This window comes from Pan paniscus, chromosome 7 (genome assembly GCF_029289425.2).
Source record: "Pan paniscus chromosome 7, NHGRI_mPanPan1-v2.0_pri, whole genome shotgun sequence".
In the NCBI taxonomy this organism is placed as follows: domain Eukaryota; kingdom Metazoa; phylum Chordata; class Mammalia; order Primates; family Hominidae; genus Pan; species Pan paniscus.
Window position 1 is genome coordinate 29,845,076 of NC_073256.2, and position 15,977 is coordinate 29,861,052.

Genomic DNA, 15,977 nt, shown 5'->3' on the forward strand with positions numbered 1-15,977 from the left:
TCTCCTGCCTCAGCCTCCAAAGTAGCTGGGATTACAGGCGTGCGCCATCATGCCCGGCTAAGTTATGTAGAGACGGGGTTTCACCATATTGGCCAGGCTGGTCTCGAACTGCTGACATCAGGTGATCCACCTGCCTCGGCCTCCGAAAGTGCTGGGATTACAGGCGTGAGCCACCATGCCTGGCTGGTTTTGACGAAGCCAGCCACATGAGTTCCACAGTTGCATGGAAATAAATTCTGCCAACAACCATGTGAGGTTGGGAGAAGACCCCAAGCCTCATATGAGACACTAATTCCAGCCGACACCTTGATCACAACCTTGTAAGAACCTGACAAGAGGACACAGCTAAAGCTGCACCCCCAGACTCCTGACCCACAGGAAAGGAGACGTAATAGATGGGTGTTTTAAGCTGCTAAATGTGTGTTGATTTGTTATGCAGCTTAGAAGATGAATACATCATTCCATTTTTTAAAAATCATAAGCTAATCACACCATTCGATATCTTTTTTTTTTTTTTTTTTTTTTTTATACAGAGTCTCACTCTGTCGCCCAGACTGGAGTGCAATGGCGCAATCTTGGCTCACTGTAACCTCTGCCTCCCAGGTTCAAGTGATTCCCTTGCCTCAGCCCCCCAAGTAGCTGGGACTACAGGCAAGCACAACCACACCCAGCTAATTTTTATATTTTTAGTGGAGATGGAGTTTCACCATTTTGGCCAGGCTGGTCTCAAACTCCTGACCTCAAGTGACCTGCCTGCCTCAGCCTCCCAAAGTGCTGGGGTTACTAACATGAGCCACCGCACCCGGCCTGACACACCATTCAACTTTAAGGAACTTCCAGGTGCTGTGGTCACGCCCCTCTTGTGTGGCATGCAGGTGGGGAGAGATGGGTTGGAAGATGACTGGATGGGGGCATGGAGCTAGGTGAGAAGAGGAAAAGAGTCTTGAAGGAAGTAAGTCCCTTCAGATAAGGGAGGGAGAAGCTTGATCAATATGCAGACTTTCACAGTCCTTCAGTCCTGGGGATATTGGTGGAGAGACAGGTCTTGCCTTACATTTGAGAGTTACCATCCCAGGCAGAGGCCCTACTTCCACCTTCTTGCAGGTGGGGCTGGCGAGCAAATACTTAGAGGAGAAACGAACACCCTTTGTAAGCATGTGAAAAGTTTCTGGAGTGGAGAGATGATGAAGCAGGATATTTGGAGTCAACAGCCAAAGTTTTTATTTTATTTTTTATTTTTTATTATACTTTAAGTTTTAGGGTACATGTGCACAACGTGCAGGTTTGTTACATATGTACACAAGTGCCATGTTGGTGTGCTGTACCCATTAACTCGTCATTTAACATTAGGTATATCTCTTAATGCTATCCCTCCCCCTTCCCCCGACCCCACAACAGGCCCCAGTGTGTGATGTTTCCCTTCCTGTGTCCATGTGTTCTCATTGTTTAATTCCTACCTATGAGTGAGAACATGCGGTGTTTGGTTTTTTGTCCTTGCAATAGTTTGCTGAGAATGATGGTTTCCAGCTTCGTCCATGTCCCTACAAAGGACATAAACTCATCATTTTTTATGGCTGCATAGGATTCCATGGTGTATATGTGCCACATTTTCTTAATCCAGTCTATCGTTGTTGGATATTTGGCTTGGTAACAAGTATTTGCTATTGTGAATAGTGCCATTATAAACATACGTGTGCGTGTGTCTTTATAGCAGCATGATTTATAATCCTTTGGGTATATACCCAGTAATGGGATGGCTGGGTCAAATGGTATTTCTAGTTCTAGATCCCTGAGGAATCGCCACACTGACTTCCACAATGGTTGAACTAGTTTACAGTCCCACCAACAGTGTAAAAGTGTTCCTATTTCTCCACATTCTCTCCAGCACCTGTTGTTTCCTGACTTGTTAATGATCGCCATTCTAACTGGTGTGAGATGGTATCTCATTGTTGTTTTGACTTGCATTTCTCTGGCCAGGGATGATGAGCATTTTTTTCACGTGTCTTTTGGCTGCATAAATGTCTTCTTTTGAGAAGTGTCTGTTCATATCCTTTGCCCACTTTTTGATGGGATTGTTTGTTTTTTTCTTGTAAATTTATTGGAGCTCATTGTAGATTCTTGATATTAGCCCTTTGTCAGATGAGTAGATTGCAAAAATTTTCTCCCATTCTGTAGGTTGCCTGTTCACTCTGATGGTAGTTTCTTTTGCTGTGCAGAAGCCCTTGAGTTTAATTAGATCCCATTTGTTAATTTTGGCTTTTCTTGCTATTGCTTTTGGTGTTTTAGACATGAAGTCCTTGCCCATGCCTATGTCCTGAATGGTATTGCTGAGGTTTTCTTCTAGGGTTTTTATGGTTTTAGGTCTAACATTTAAGTCTTTAATCCATCTTGAATTAATTTTTGTATAAGGTGTAAGGAAGGGATCCAGTTTCAGCTTTCTCCATATGGCTAGCCAGTTTTCCCAGCACCATTTATTAAATAGGGAATCCTTTCCCCATTGCTTGTTTTTGTCAGGTTTGTCAAAGATCAGATGGTTGTAGATATGTGGCATTATTTCTGAGGGCTCTCTTCTGTTCCAGTTGTCTATATCTCTGTTTTTGTACCAGTATCATGTTGTTTTGATTACTGTAGCCTTGTAGTATAGTTTGAAGTCAGGTAGCATGATGCCTCTAGCTTTGTTTTTTTGGCTTAGGATTGACTTGGCAATGTGGGCTCTTTTTTGGTTCCACATGAACTTTAAAGCAGTTTTTTCCAATTCTGTGAAGAAAGTCATTTGTAACTTGATGGGGATTGCATTGAATCTATAAATTACCTTGGGCAGTATGGCCATTTTCACGATATTGATTCTACCTACCCATGAGCATGGAATGTTCTTCCATTTGTTTTTGTCCTCTTTTATTTCGTTGAGCAGTGGTTTATAGTTCTCCTTGAAGAGGTCCTTCACATCCTTTGTAAGTTGGATTCATAGGTATTTTGTTCTCTTTGAAGCAATTGTGAATGGGAGTTCACTCAGATTTGGCTCTCTGTTTGTCTGTATTGGTGTATAAGAATGCTTGTGATTTTTGCACATTGATTTTGTATCCTGAGACTTTGCTGAAGTTGCCTATGAGCTTAAGGAGATTTTGGGCTGAGACAATGGGGTTTTCTAGATATACAATCATGCCATCTGTAAACAGGGACAATTTGACTTCCTCTTTTCTTAATTGAATACCCTTTATTTCCTTCTCTTGCCTGATTGCCCTGGCCAGAAATTCCAACACTATGTTGAATAGGAGTGGTGAGAGAGGGCATCCCTGTCTTGTGCCAGTTTTCAAAGGGAATGCTTCCAGTTTTTGCCCATTCACTATGATATTGGCTGTGGGTTTGTCATAGATAGCTCTTATTATTTTGAGATATGTCCCATCAATACTTAATTTATTGAGAGTTTTTAGCATGAAGGTTGTTGAATTTTGTCACAGGCCTTTTCTGCATCTAATGAGATAATCGTATGGTTTTTGTCATTGGTTCTGTTTATATGCTGGATTATGTTTACTGATTTGAATATGTTGAACCAATCTTGCATCCCAGGGAGGAAGCCCACTTGATCATGGTGGATCAGTTTTTGATATGCTGCTGGATTCGGTTTGCCAGTATTTTATAGAGGATTTTTGCATCGATGTTCATCAGGGATATTGGTCTAAAATTCTCCTTTTGGTTGTGTCTCTGCTGGGCTTTGGTATCAAGATGATGCTGGCCTCATAAAATGAGTTAGGTAGGATTCCCTCTTTTTCTATTTTTTGGAATAGTTTCAGAAGGAATGGTTCCAGCTCCTCCTTGTACCCTGTTAGAATTCGGCTGTGAATCCATCTGGTCCTGGACTTTTTTTGGTTGGTAAGCTATTAATTATTGCCTCAATTTCAGAGCCTGTTATTGGTCTATTCAGAGATTCAACTTCTTCCTGGTTTAGCCTTGGGAGGGTGTACGTGTCGAGGAATTTATTCATTTCTTCTAGATTTTCTAGTTTATTTGCATAGAGGTGTTTATACTATTCTCTGATGATAGTTTGTATTTTTGTGGGATTGGTGGTGATATCCCCTTTATCAATTTTTTATTGTGTCTATTTGATTCTTCTGTCTTTTCTTCTTTATTAGTCTGGCTAGCGGTCTATCAATTTTGTTGATCTTTTCAGAAAACCAGCTCCTGGATTCATTGATATTTTGAAGGGTTTTTGGTGTCTCTATTTCCTTCAGTTCTGCTCTGATCTTAGTTATTTCTTGCCTTCTGCTAGCTTTTGAATGTGTTTGCTCTATGCTTCTGTAGTTCTTTTAATTGTGATGTTAGGGTGTCAATTTTAGATCTTTCCTGCTTTCTTTTGTGGGCATTTAGTGCTATAAATTTCCCTCTACACACTGCTTTGCATGTGTCTGAGAGATTCTGGTACGTTTTGTCTTTGTTCTCGTTGATTTCAAAGAACACCTTTATTTCTGCCTTCATTTCATTATGTACCCAGTAGTCATTCAGGAGCATGTTGTTCAGTTTTCATGTAGTTGAGTAGTTTTGAGTGAGTTTCTTAATCCTGAGTTCTAGTTTGATTGCACTGTTGTCTGAGAGACAGTTCGTTATAATTTCTGTTGTTTTACATTTGCTGAAGAGTGCTTCACTTCCAAATATGTGGTCAATTTTGGAATAAGTGTGGTGTGGTGCTGAGAAGAATGTATATTCTGTTGATTTCTGGTGGAGAGTTCTTTAGATGTCTATTAGGTCCGCTTGGTGCAGAGCTGAGTTCAATTCCTGAATATCCTTGTTAACTTTCTGTCTCGTTGATCTGTCTAATGTTGACAGTGGGGTGTTAAAGTCTCCCATTATTATTGTGTGGGAGTCTAAGTCTCTTTGTAGGTCTCTAAGGACTTGCTTTTTGAATCTGGGTGCTCCTGTATTGGGTGCATATATATTTAAGATAGTTAGCTCTTCTTGTTGAATTGATCCCTTTACCATTATGTAATGGCCTTCTTTGTCTCTTTTGATCTTTGTTGGTTTAAAGTCTGTTTTATCAGAGAGTAGGATTGCAACACCTGCCTTTTTTTGTTGTTTTCCATTTGCTTGGTAGATCTTCCTCCATCCCTTTATTTTGAGCCTATGTGTGTCTCTGCACATGAGATGGGTTTCCTGAATACAGCACACTGATGGGTCTTGACTCTTTATCCAATTTGCCAGTCTGTCTTTTAATCGGAGAATTTAGCCCATTGACATTTAAGGTTCATATAGTTATGTGTGAATTTGATCCTGTCATTAAGACGTTTGCTGGTTATTTTGCTCATTAGTTAATGCAGTGTCTTCCTAGCCTTGATGGTCTTTACAATTTGGCGTGTTTTTGCAGTGGCTGGTAATGATTGTTCCTTTCAATGTTTAGCGCTTCCTTCAGGAGCTCTTGTAGGGCAGGACTGGTGGTGACAAAATCTCTCAGCATTTGCTTGTCTGTAAAGTATTTTATTTCTCCTTCACTTATGAAGCTTAGTTTGGCTGGATTTGAAATTCTGAGTTGAAAATTTTTTTCTTTAAGAATGTTGAATATTGGCCCCCACTCTCTTCTGGCTCCTAGAGTTTCTGCCAACAGATCAGCTGTTAGTCTGATGGGCTTCCCTTTGTGGGTAATCTGACCTTTCTCTCTGGCTGCCCTTAACATTTTTTCCTTCATTTTAACTTTGGTGAATCTGACAATTATGTGTCTTGGAGTTGCTCTTCTTGAGGAGTATCTTTGTGGTGTTCTCTGTATTTCCTGAATTTGAATGTTGGCCTGCCTTTCTAGGTTGGGGAAGTTCTCCTGCATAATATCCCGCAGAGTGTTTTCCAACTTGGTTCCCTTCTCCCTGCCACTTTCAGGTACACCAATCAGATGTAGATTTGGTCTTTTCACATAGTCCCATATTTTTTGAGGCTTTGTTCATTTCTTTTTATTCTTTTTTCTCTAAACTTCTCTTCTTGCTAAATTTCATTCATTTTATCTTCCATCACTGATACCCTTTCTTCCAGTTGATTGAATCGGCTACTGAGGCTTGTGCATTTGTCACGTAGTTCTCGTGCCTTGGTTTTCAGCTCCATCAGGTCCTTTAAGGACTTCTCTGCATTGGTTATTCTAGCTAGGCATTCGTCTAATTTTTTTCCCAAGGTTTTTGACTTCTTTGCCATGGGTTCGAACTTCCTCCTTTAGCTCGGAGTAATTTAATCATCTGAAGCCTTCTTCTCTCAACTCATCAAAGTCATTTTCTGTCCAGCTTTGTTCCATTGCTGGTGAGGAGCTGCATTCCTTTGGAGGAGGAGAGGCACTCTGATTTTTAGAGTTTCCAGTTTTTCTGCTCTGTTTTTTCCCCATCTTTGTGGTTTTATCTACCTTTGGTCTTTGATGATGGTGACGTACAGATGGGGTTTTAGTGTGGATGCCTTTCCTGTTTGTTAGTTTTCCTTCTAAGAGTCAGGACCCTCAGCTGCAGGTCTGTTGGAGTTTGTCTGGGTGTCAGCAGTGGAGGCTGCAGAACAGCAGATATTGGTGAGCAGCAAATGTTGCTGCCTGATTGTTCCTCTGTAAGTTTTGTCTCAGAGGAGTACCCGGCCATGTTAGGTGTCAGTCTGCCCCTACAGGGGGGTGCCTCCAGTTAGGCAACTCGGGGGTCAGGGACCCACTTGAGGAGGCAGTCTGTCCATTCTCAGGTCTCCAGCTGCGTGCTGGGAGAACCACTATTCTCTTCAAAGCTGTCAGAGAGGGATATTTAAGTCTGCAGAGGATTCTACTGCCTTTTGTTTGCCAATGCCCTGCCCCCAGAGGTAGAGTCTACAGAACCAGGCAGGCCTCCTTGAGCTGTGGTGGGCTCCACCCAGTTGGAGCTTCCCAGCTGCTTTGTTTACCTACTGAAGCCTAGGCAATGGTGGGCGCCCTTCCCCCAGTCTTGCTGCCACCTTGCAGTTTGATCTCAGACTGCTGTGGTAGCAATGAGTGAGGCTCCATGGGTTTAGGACCCTCTGAGCCATGCGTGAGATATAATCTCCTGGTGTGCCGTTTGCTAAGACCCTTGGAAAAGTGCAGTATTAGGGTGGGAGTGACCCGATTTTCCAGGTGCCATCTGTCACCCGTTTCTTTGACTAGGGAAGGTAATTCTCTGACCCCTTGCACTTCCTAGGGTGAGGCAATGCCTCACCCTGCTTGGGCTCATGCTCGATGCACTGCACCAGGTGTCCTGCACCCACTTTCTGACATTCCCCAGTGAGATGAACCCAGTACCTCAGTTGGAAATGCAGAAATCACCTGTCTTCTGCATCGCTCACGCCAGGAGTTGTAGACTGGAGCTGTTCCTATTCGGCCATCTTGGCTCCACCCCCGCTATTATGATTCTTACACAGAGTCCTTTGCTTTCCAGCAGCCTCCTCTTCCTCCATTTTAGGTTGGAATCCCTCTATTTTAGTGGCCACTGGGATTCTGAAACGACCAGGTCTTTGTCTCAGAGACCTCACACATGCTCTTCCCTCTGCCTGGAACACTTTTCCTTGCTCTGGTCCCCTGAGATCTTTTTCAGCTCAACTGCCCCATGCTCAGAGACCCCCTTTCTCCCTCTCTAGTTTGAAGGCAGTTTACCCCTGTAGTCTGTGCCTGAAAAACTTGTTTTCCTCCTTGATGCCTCCTGAGTTGTCACGGGATGTATGTGCCAGTTTGGGTGTCTGGTGTCTGTCTCCCCGACTGGACTGCATGCTCCTGGTGAGCTGGAGGGACTGGACTAGCACAGGCCAAGGCCCTGGGGCTGGAGGGAGCAGGGCAGAAGGCACAGGCAAAAGGCCTTTGTGATCCGGAAGGAAGTGAAGGAGAGGGAGAGAGATGAGAGAGGCTGACAGAAGATGGGCCAGGGGCCAGGCTGTGTGGGATCTTTTGGGCTACAGAACGACATTTCAATTCTTATGTAAGAGAACCAGGACACCATTGGAGGGTATGAGTCACCTCATCTAACTGAGCTCTGTAAATGTCAATGTTTTATTATTTTTATACAATTATTTAAAAGTGATTTTAGTTATTTACATTTTTATTTTTATTACTTTTTCTTTTTTTGAGACAAAATCTTGCTCTGTAGCCCAAACTGGAGTGCAATGGCATGATCTCGGCTCACTTCAACTTCCACCTTTTGGGTTCAAGTGATTCTCCTATATCAGACTCCCGAGTAGCTGTCGTTATAAGCATCTGCCACCACGCCCAGCTTATTTTTGTATTTTTAGGATAGGCGACGTTTTACCATGTTGGCCAAGCTGGTCTTGAACTCCTGACCTCAGGTGATCCACCCGCCTCAGCCACCCAAAGTGCTGGGATTACAGGGGTGAGTCACCATGCTCGGCCTTATTTACTTTTTTAAAAAAGATCAGGCCAGGCACGGTAGCTCATGTCTCCAATCTCAGCACTTTGGGAGGCTGAGGCGGGATGATCACTTGAGGCCAGGAGTTCAAAACTAGCCCAGGCAACATAGTGAGACACCCCCTGCCCCAATTTCTAAGAAAATGAGAAAATTAGGCATAGTAGCTTCTCTGTATCCCCAGCTACTGGGGAGCCTGAGCTAGGGAGGACTGCTTGAGACCAGGAGTTTGAGGCTCCACTGAGCTGTGATTATGCCACTGAGCTACAGCCTGGGCAACAGAGTGAGACCCCGGAGCCGCCCCAGCCTCCCTAAAGCTGACCGAGTTTTTGCTTCTTATCACAGGGAATGACGGACGCTGGGGCTTTGATGGGCATCGGGTGAAATGGGCAGAGTGACGCTTACCTGGCATGGCAGTGAAGTGGGACGGGGAGGTCATTGTGACAAGGGGCGGCATGAGGTACTTGGCCTTGACGCCCTCCCCGGCCAGACGGTCCCTGTTGGGGGTGTCCACATCCTGATCGTAGTCCCAGCGGAAGCCCTGGAAGGAGATCGGCAGCAGTTGTGAGTGCTCTTCTTCCCTGGGAGGGGGTGGCCGCCCAGCAGGACAGGTGGTGGCAGCAGCAGCTGGAGGGCACCGAGCCATGTCATCCCACGAGCACCTGTCATGCACTCCTCACAGAGTTCTTGGGTTTCTCCCTCTTTAGTCCGTTGTTGAACAAAGTCCACATTAATAATTCAACCCAGCTCTGTTGTGGGACAACAACCTGGAGTGTAGCAAGGTGCTGCATATTTGCAGGACAGTATGAAAGCATTCTGGGGATGGATGGGGGATATGGCTGTAGAGTGTGGTGGATGCACTTGACACCACTGAATTTTTCCTTTGAAAATGGCTAAAATAATAGATTTTGTATGTATTTTACAACAATAAAAAATCAAATTGGCCGGGCATGGTGGCTTACACCTGTAATCCCAGCACTTTGGGAGGTCAAGGCGGGTAGATCATTTGAGATCAGGAGTTCAAGACCAGAGTGGCCAACATGGAGAAATCCCATCTCTACTAAAAATGCAAAAATTAGCCAGGCGTGGTGGTTCATGTCTGTAATCCCAGCTACTTGGGAGGCTGAGGCAGGAGAATTGCTTGAACCCGGGAGGCGGAGGTTGCAGTGAGCAGAGATTGTGCCACTGCATTCCAACCTGGACGATGGAACGAGACTGCATCTCCAAAATAAATAAATAAATAAATAAATAAATAAATAAACCACATGAAATATTTTGGACTCTTATACTAATTCCAACATTTTGAAGATCTGGGGAGAACAAACTAGATTGGTGCTTTCCTTGGCTTAGTATGTTCTGTTTTTAGAGGGAGAGCAAATTATTGCTCACCAGCACTATTAAAATAGCTACAACAGGATAGGCATGGTGGCTCACACCTGTAATCCCAGCACTTTGGGAAGCTGAGGTGGGAGGATCGCTTGAGCCCAGGAGTTCAAGATGCCAGCCTGGGCAACATGGTGAGACCCTGACACTACCAAAAAATACAATGACAACAACAAAAATAGCTAGGTGTGTTTGTGTGCATCTGTAGTCCCAGCTACTTGAGAGGCTGAGGTGGGAGGATTACTTGTGCCCAGGAGGTTGAGGCTGCAGTAAGCCATGATTATGCCACTGTACTCAGCCTGGGTGACAGAGTGAGACCCTGTATGGAAAAAAAAAATTAAAAGCTGCAGTGGACTCGGTGATCATGAGGCCAGGCACTGTATACATATACATCATCTCATTTAACTTTTTCTCTTGTTTAAAATTATTTTTTCCTCTAATCCGCATGTTGATCGACATTTTTTTTAATCCTAGGAATTAGTTGAAAATTTTGCATAAGAATTAAAAATTGCCTGGCCTGATGGCTTACACCTGTTATCCCAGCACTTTGGGAGGCTGAGATGAGAGAATCACTTGAAGCCAGGAGTTTGGGCCTGTCTGGGCAATAAAGCGAGAATGCAACTCTATAAAAAAATTAAAAAAGCTGGGTGTGGTAGGGTTCACCTGTAGTCCCAGCTACTTGGAAGACTAGGTGGGAGGATTGCTTGAGCCCAGGCGGTAAAGGCAGCAGTGAGCTATGATTGTGCCATTGCACTGCAGTCTGGGTGATGGAGTGAGACTCTATCTCTAAAATAAATGAATAAAATTGTGGTATAATATATGCAACATTTATCATTTTGTGCATCTGAAAGTGTACAATTCAGGGACATTTTGTACATTTATCATGTTGTGCAATTATCACCACTACCTAGTTTCAGGGCTTTTTCAACACCTCAGTTGGAAGCCTCATATCCATTCAGCAGTCACTCTGCATACCCCCTCCTGCAGCCCTTGGAAACCTCTCGTCTACTTTTATCTCTGTCGATTGGCTTAGTCTGAACATTGCATATAAATGGAATTCTACAATATATGACCTTTCATGTCTGCTTCTTTCACTGAGCATATTTTCAGCGTTCATCCATATCACAACATGGATAAGTTTTATTTTCTTTTTAGACCCTATCTAAAAAGAAAAAAAAATTGTGAAACAAAAACAAAAACAAAAAAATATATAGGATGGAGATCAGATGAGTCCTGCAAAGTTTATAATATTTACTATCTAGTACTTTACATAGAAGCTTGCCTATCTCTGAATGATATGCAGGTACAGAGATGACGTTTATCTTGGCACTTATAGAAAGACCTATAAATTGTATAAAGACATCATCATTGGATTTCCAGTAACAAGAAGTGGCAAGACATGACGGTGGTCCAGGTGTTCAGGTGAAGTGTAGGGAAGGTCTTGTCTTGACGAGGTCGGATGAGACCCAGATGAGATAACCCCATTTCCCCTGCTGAAATTGCCTGAGAATTTCATTCCAGTTATTTGCGTAGGTTGATTCTTTCGGTGGGGTTGGGGTTGGGGAGGAGGTGAAGTGTCAGGTGAGTTCTATTTTGTATTTGCACAACTTGGCTTTCTTTTTACTTGGTGTGGTGTTTTGCTGTATGAGGAATTTCATAGAATTTTGTGATGAGTATGCAGCATAGTGGTTTGAATCCTGCCAGGCCGAGGGTCATATCTCAGCTCTGCAACTCATTATCTATGATGCCTTGGGGCAGGTCCCATAACTCTCCAAGCCTCTGTTCTCTATTCCATAGGGTTGTGAGGTTCAGATGAAATAATGCATGCTGGCAGGAATGGTTACTGCTCATGGGATTTCCATCTGCTCCCCGTATTCCCCAGGCCCCCTGTAGTTAGATGGATCCATGCCAGGGTCCAATGCTCTATAAGTGGAGGTCACTGATATCACCTCTACTCTTCAGCTTTTGAGGGCTTGGGAATAACCATCTCATTCTTTCATCTCCTGGTGCAGTAACTATGGGAGAATCCTTACATTAAGATGGTAGAATTTCCATCATTCTAGGTCTTTGAGTGGTCATATGGAGCACACCATACCCAGCCAACCCATTGTGGACATGGAATGTAAGAAATCAACCTTGATTGCTAAGCTGCTGAGACTCTGGGGTTAATTTGTTACTGCAGCATAACCTAGTCCATCCTGATGCATGCAGCATGCAAACCACTTATGTTGACCCTTAGTCATGGTAAGTGCTCCACAGATGTTGGTTACTTTCGGTAGGAAGCTAGATTGCCTCGAAAGTTTTATTAGCTGATCTCATGATGCCAATGTTGCTATTTTGTAATTGGATAAATTGGACTCGGCTCTCCTTCCAGCATGTGGGAGAGAAAGATGACTGAGAGACAATAAGGCACTATTATCTTCAGTTTGTGTCCTTGGATACCCTTGGTGGCAATGAGCAATGCATGACCCTCTGAGAAAACTGGACCTAAAGGAGAATGGGAGGTGATACCAGAATTGGGAAAGTCCAAGGCCCCAGGCATTCCCTGGTCTGGAGACAACTTTGAGTCCTTGGTGGGAAGATTCTCCAAGGGAACATAAATGCTTCTACTATCTAGTTTGTCTCTTTGAGAATTAAAACTTTTTTTTTTCATTCCAGTAGCTTTTGGGGTACAGTTTGGCTCTGAGAATTGCATACTAATTAATTTTAGGGGCCATCTGTACACATCTCTATATTCCTGAAACATGGTAGAAAAAGCCAGCAGTCAGGCGACAATCTACCATGACCACTAAAATATCCCCAAAGTAAACACTAGATGTGATCCACTAGGTTTAGTGGAGGTGGCTGGCTCGAGAGTTGATTATATTTATTATTGTCACTGTGGTGATTATGGCCACAACATTGTGATACGTATTGGTCTTCTTTTGGTGAGTTGCAGTTTGGAAGGAATAAATCCATTTTTTTTTTTTCTTTTTGAGTCTTGCTCTGTCACCCAGGCTGGAGTGCAGTGGTGCCATCTCAGCGTGCTGTAAACTCTGCCTCCCAGGTTCAAGTGCTTCTTCTGCCTCTATGGCCAGGCTGGTCTTGAACTCCTGACCTCAGGTGATCCACCTGCCTCAGCCTCCCAAAGTGCTGGGATTACAGGCGTGAGCCACCATGCCCGGCCCCATTATTCATTTAACCAGTATCTATTGAGCACATTGGGTGTGGTGGAGGATGAACTGAAGGGGAGAGAGGAAGCCTCCTCCTGCCACTATGTTTTCAAGTTGTCCTAATACTCCACCATGACACGCAGGCTTGTGGGTCCCAGAGCTCCAGAAGCATCTCCCGACCACAACATCCTGACCCAGATTCTACTGAAAAATACGCGAGTCTAGGAGAGCCATCTCTGACACTTCCCTTCTTTTGAACGGCTGATCTGTCAGTCATGGGGAGCCCTTATGAAAGTGCAGTGTGTTTTGTGAAATTTGAGGTTGATCAAAGAATACCATTAAACTTTGTTAAGAAATCTACATATTGATGACATATGCAGTAGGGTGGAGGTGGGGAAATTCCCAAATACCTTTTAGGAATTATCTCAGAAGGAGGTAATAGTCAGAACTCTTGGTTGTCAGTGACAGAAACTCGTCTTACTAGTCTGGAGTGGAAAAGGGATCATGTTTTTCTCTGCATTCCCCAACCCCAACCCCAAGCAGATCCTGAAAGAGGGACAGGATTGCAAGTGGATTATTTAGGAGATGATTCCAGGGATCACCAATAGGGGAGGGAGGAATTGATTCATGGAAAGGCAGGAGGCCACACAGGGGGCTTCAATGAGCAGCTTACCACTCCAGGCAACTAGGATTTGACCCCACTGGGGACCTCTGGGAGGTGATGTGGAATACATTTCAAAGTTGTTCCATCCAGGGGGCAAAGATATTGAAACATTTAGAGCCTGGCTCCCATCCGTCACTGGCTGTGGACTGGTCCCTGGGCATCAACTCTCTGGCTTTGCTTTCTTCTTCTTCTTTCTTTCTTTTTTTTTGAGACATAGTCTTGCTCTGTCACCCAGGCTGGACTGCAATGGCATGATCTCGGCTCACTGCAACATCTGCCTCCCAGGTTCAAACGATTCTCTTGCCTCGTATTCCTGAGTAGCTGGGATTACAGGTGCCTGCCACCATGCCTCACTAATTTTTTTTATTTTTTGTAGAGACGGGGTTTTGCCATGTTGGTCAGGCTGGTCTCGAACTCCAGACCTCTTGATCCACCTGCCTCAGCCTCCCATTGTTGGGATTACAGGAGTGAGCCCCTGCGCCTGGCTTCTGTGGCTTTTCTGACATACTCTATGCCTGACTTTGAGAAAGCCCTCAGGTGAAAGTCTTGGTTGTATGCAGTAGCAAGCATGTACTAGAATGATGAAAACCAAGGGGCTTACCACAAGATCTCTCTCTCTATCTCTGTCTCTAGCTTTGTCTGCATACTGGCTTAATGTCTTCTTACTCAAGCCTTTTCTCCATAAGGCGGGAAACGTGGCCACAAAAGCTCCTGTATTTCTCACTACACACAATTCCTGTCATCACAGAGAATGATTAACTTGGTCTAGTTTCAGTTTCGAAAAATATTCAAGGAAAGAATTCTGATTGGCCAATTTAGGTCAGATGCTCATCCCTGAACCAATCAACTGAGGACAGAGGGGTGGAGTCATTTGAGAACATGGCAGCCCCCATGAGAGCCACATGACTGGAGTAGGAAGTGTGAGTCTCTATAGAGGAGAGGGCTGCTAGGCTGAAAAGGCAATAGATGTCTGCAGTGAAAGGAATAGATCAGGAGATACATTCTGTTAAACCTGTTAATTATTTGAAAAAAAGAGAAACTTTCAATATACTGTCACAGTATATGTGAGCCGGTGGCTCACGCCTATAATCCCTGCACTTTGGGAGGTTAAGGTGGGCAGATCAGAGGTCAGGAGTTCGAGACCAACCTGACCAACATGGTGAAACCACGTCTTGTGCACCTGTAATCCCATCTACTCAGGAGGCTGAGGCAGGAGAATTGCTTGAACCAGGGAGGCGGAGGTTTCTGTGAGCTGAGATCATGCCACTGCCCTCCAGCCTGGGCAACAGAGTGAGACTCCTCAAAAAAAAAAAAAAAAAAGTTACATTGTAGTTCCCTCAGCATGATTTATCAGAAAGGAAAAACTTACAATATGCGTATTTCCTATGCACAGGCTACTGCTATGAATTGAAATTCTTAAATTCCAAAGATTAATTAAAATGTTTCTCAAGACACATAAACTGTTAGAATCTGCTTATAATGAGGCTGAAGTTGAGTAAGAAGAGAACTGGCATTTAGGACACTAATTTTCTTCTGTCGAGTACTGTCAAGTTTTGGTTCTGCCTGGAAGTAGATGCACCTCAAGGGAGGGTTGCATGTAAAGCTGTGTGTGTGTGTGTGTGTGGTAGTTTCCAAAGATGGGTACAACTTTCTGCAAATGCTCGTGCAGTATAATTGAACCAATCTTTCCTTTAAGAGGTAGAGTTTATACTCCTCTACAAGAATCTGGGCTGCCTATGACTTGCTTTGGCCAGTGGAATGCTGCCAAAGTGATGGTGAACAACTTCTAGCCGTGAAAGGAAAATAAACCTTGGGGCCTCAAGATCAGTAAGCTAGGCTGGGCTCGGTGGCTCACGTCTGCAATCCCAGCACTTTGGGAAGCTGAGGCGGGCAGATCACCTGAGGTCAGGAGTTCAAGACCAGCCTGGCCAACATGACAAAACCCCGTCTCTACTAAAAAATATGAAAATTAGCCAGGCGTGGTGGCAGGCGCCTGTAATCCCAGCTACTTGGGAGGCTGAGGCAGGGAAATTGTTTGAACCCTGGAGTTGGACATTGCAGTGAGCCGAGATCGTACCACTGCACTCCAGCCTGGGCAACAGAGCGAGACTCTGTCCCCCCTCCCAAAAAAAAGTTACTAAGCTAAAGAGAAAAGTCAAGCTGGGAACTGCTTAGGGGAAACCTGCCTCCCATTCTATTCAGTCACCCCTTTGCTCACTGAGATAAACGTATATGTGATTGCCTCATTTGGAGAGGCTAATCAAGAACTCAAAAGAATGCAACCATTTGTCTCTTAACTACCTATGAGCTGGAAACCCCTTCCCTTTGTCTCACCTTCACCTTCACCTGGAGTTGTCCCGCCTTTCCAGACTGAACCAATGTATATCTTACACATATTGATTGATGTTTCATGTC

General features: G+C 44.1%; 1 pseudogene; it reads right to left on the reverse strand.

Moving 5' to 3' along the window:
• LOC129398555 (endogenous retrovirus group K member 6 Env polyprotein-like) overlaps window positions 1-15,630 on the reverse strand; it is a 60,141-nt pseudogene extending 44,511 nt beyond the window's left edge.
• Between the last annotated feature and the right edge of the window lie 347 nt (window positions 15,631-15,977).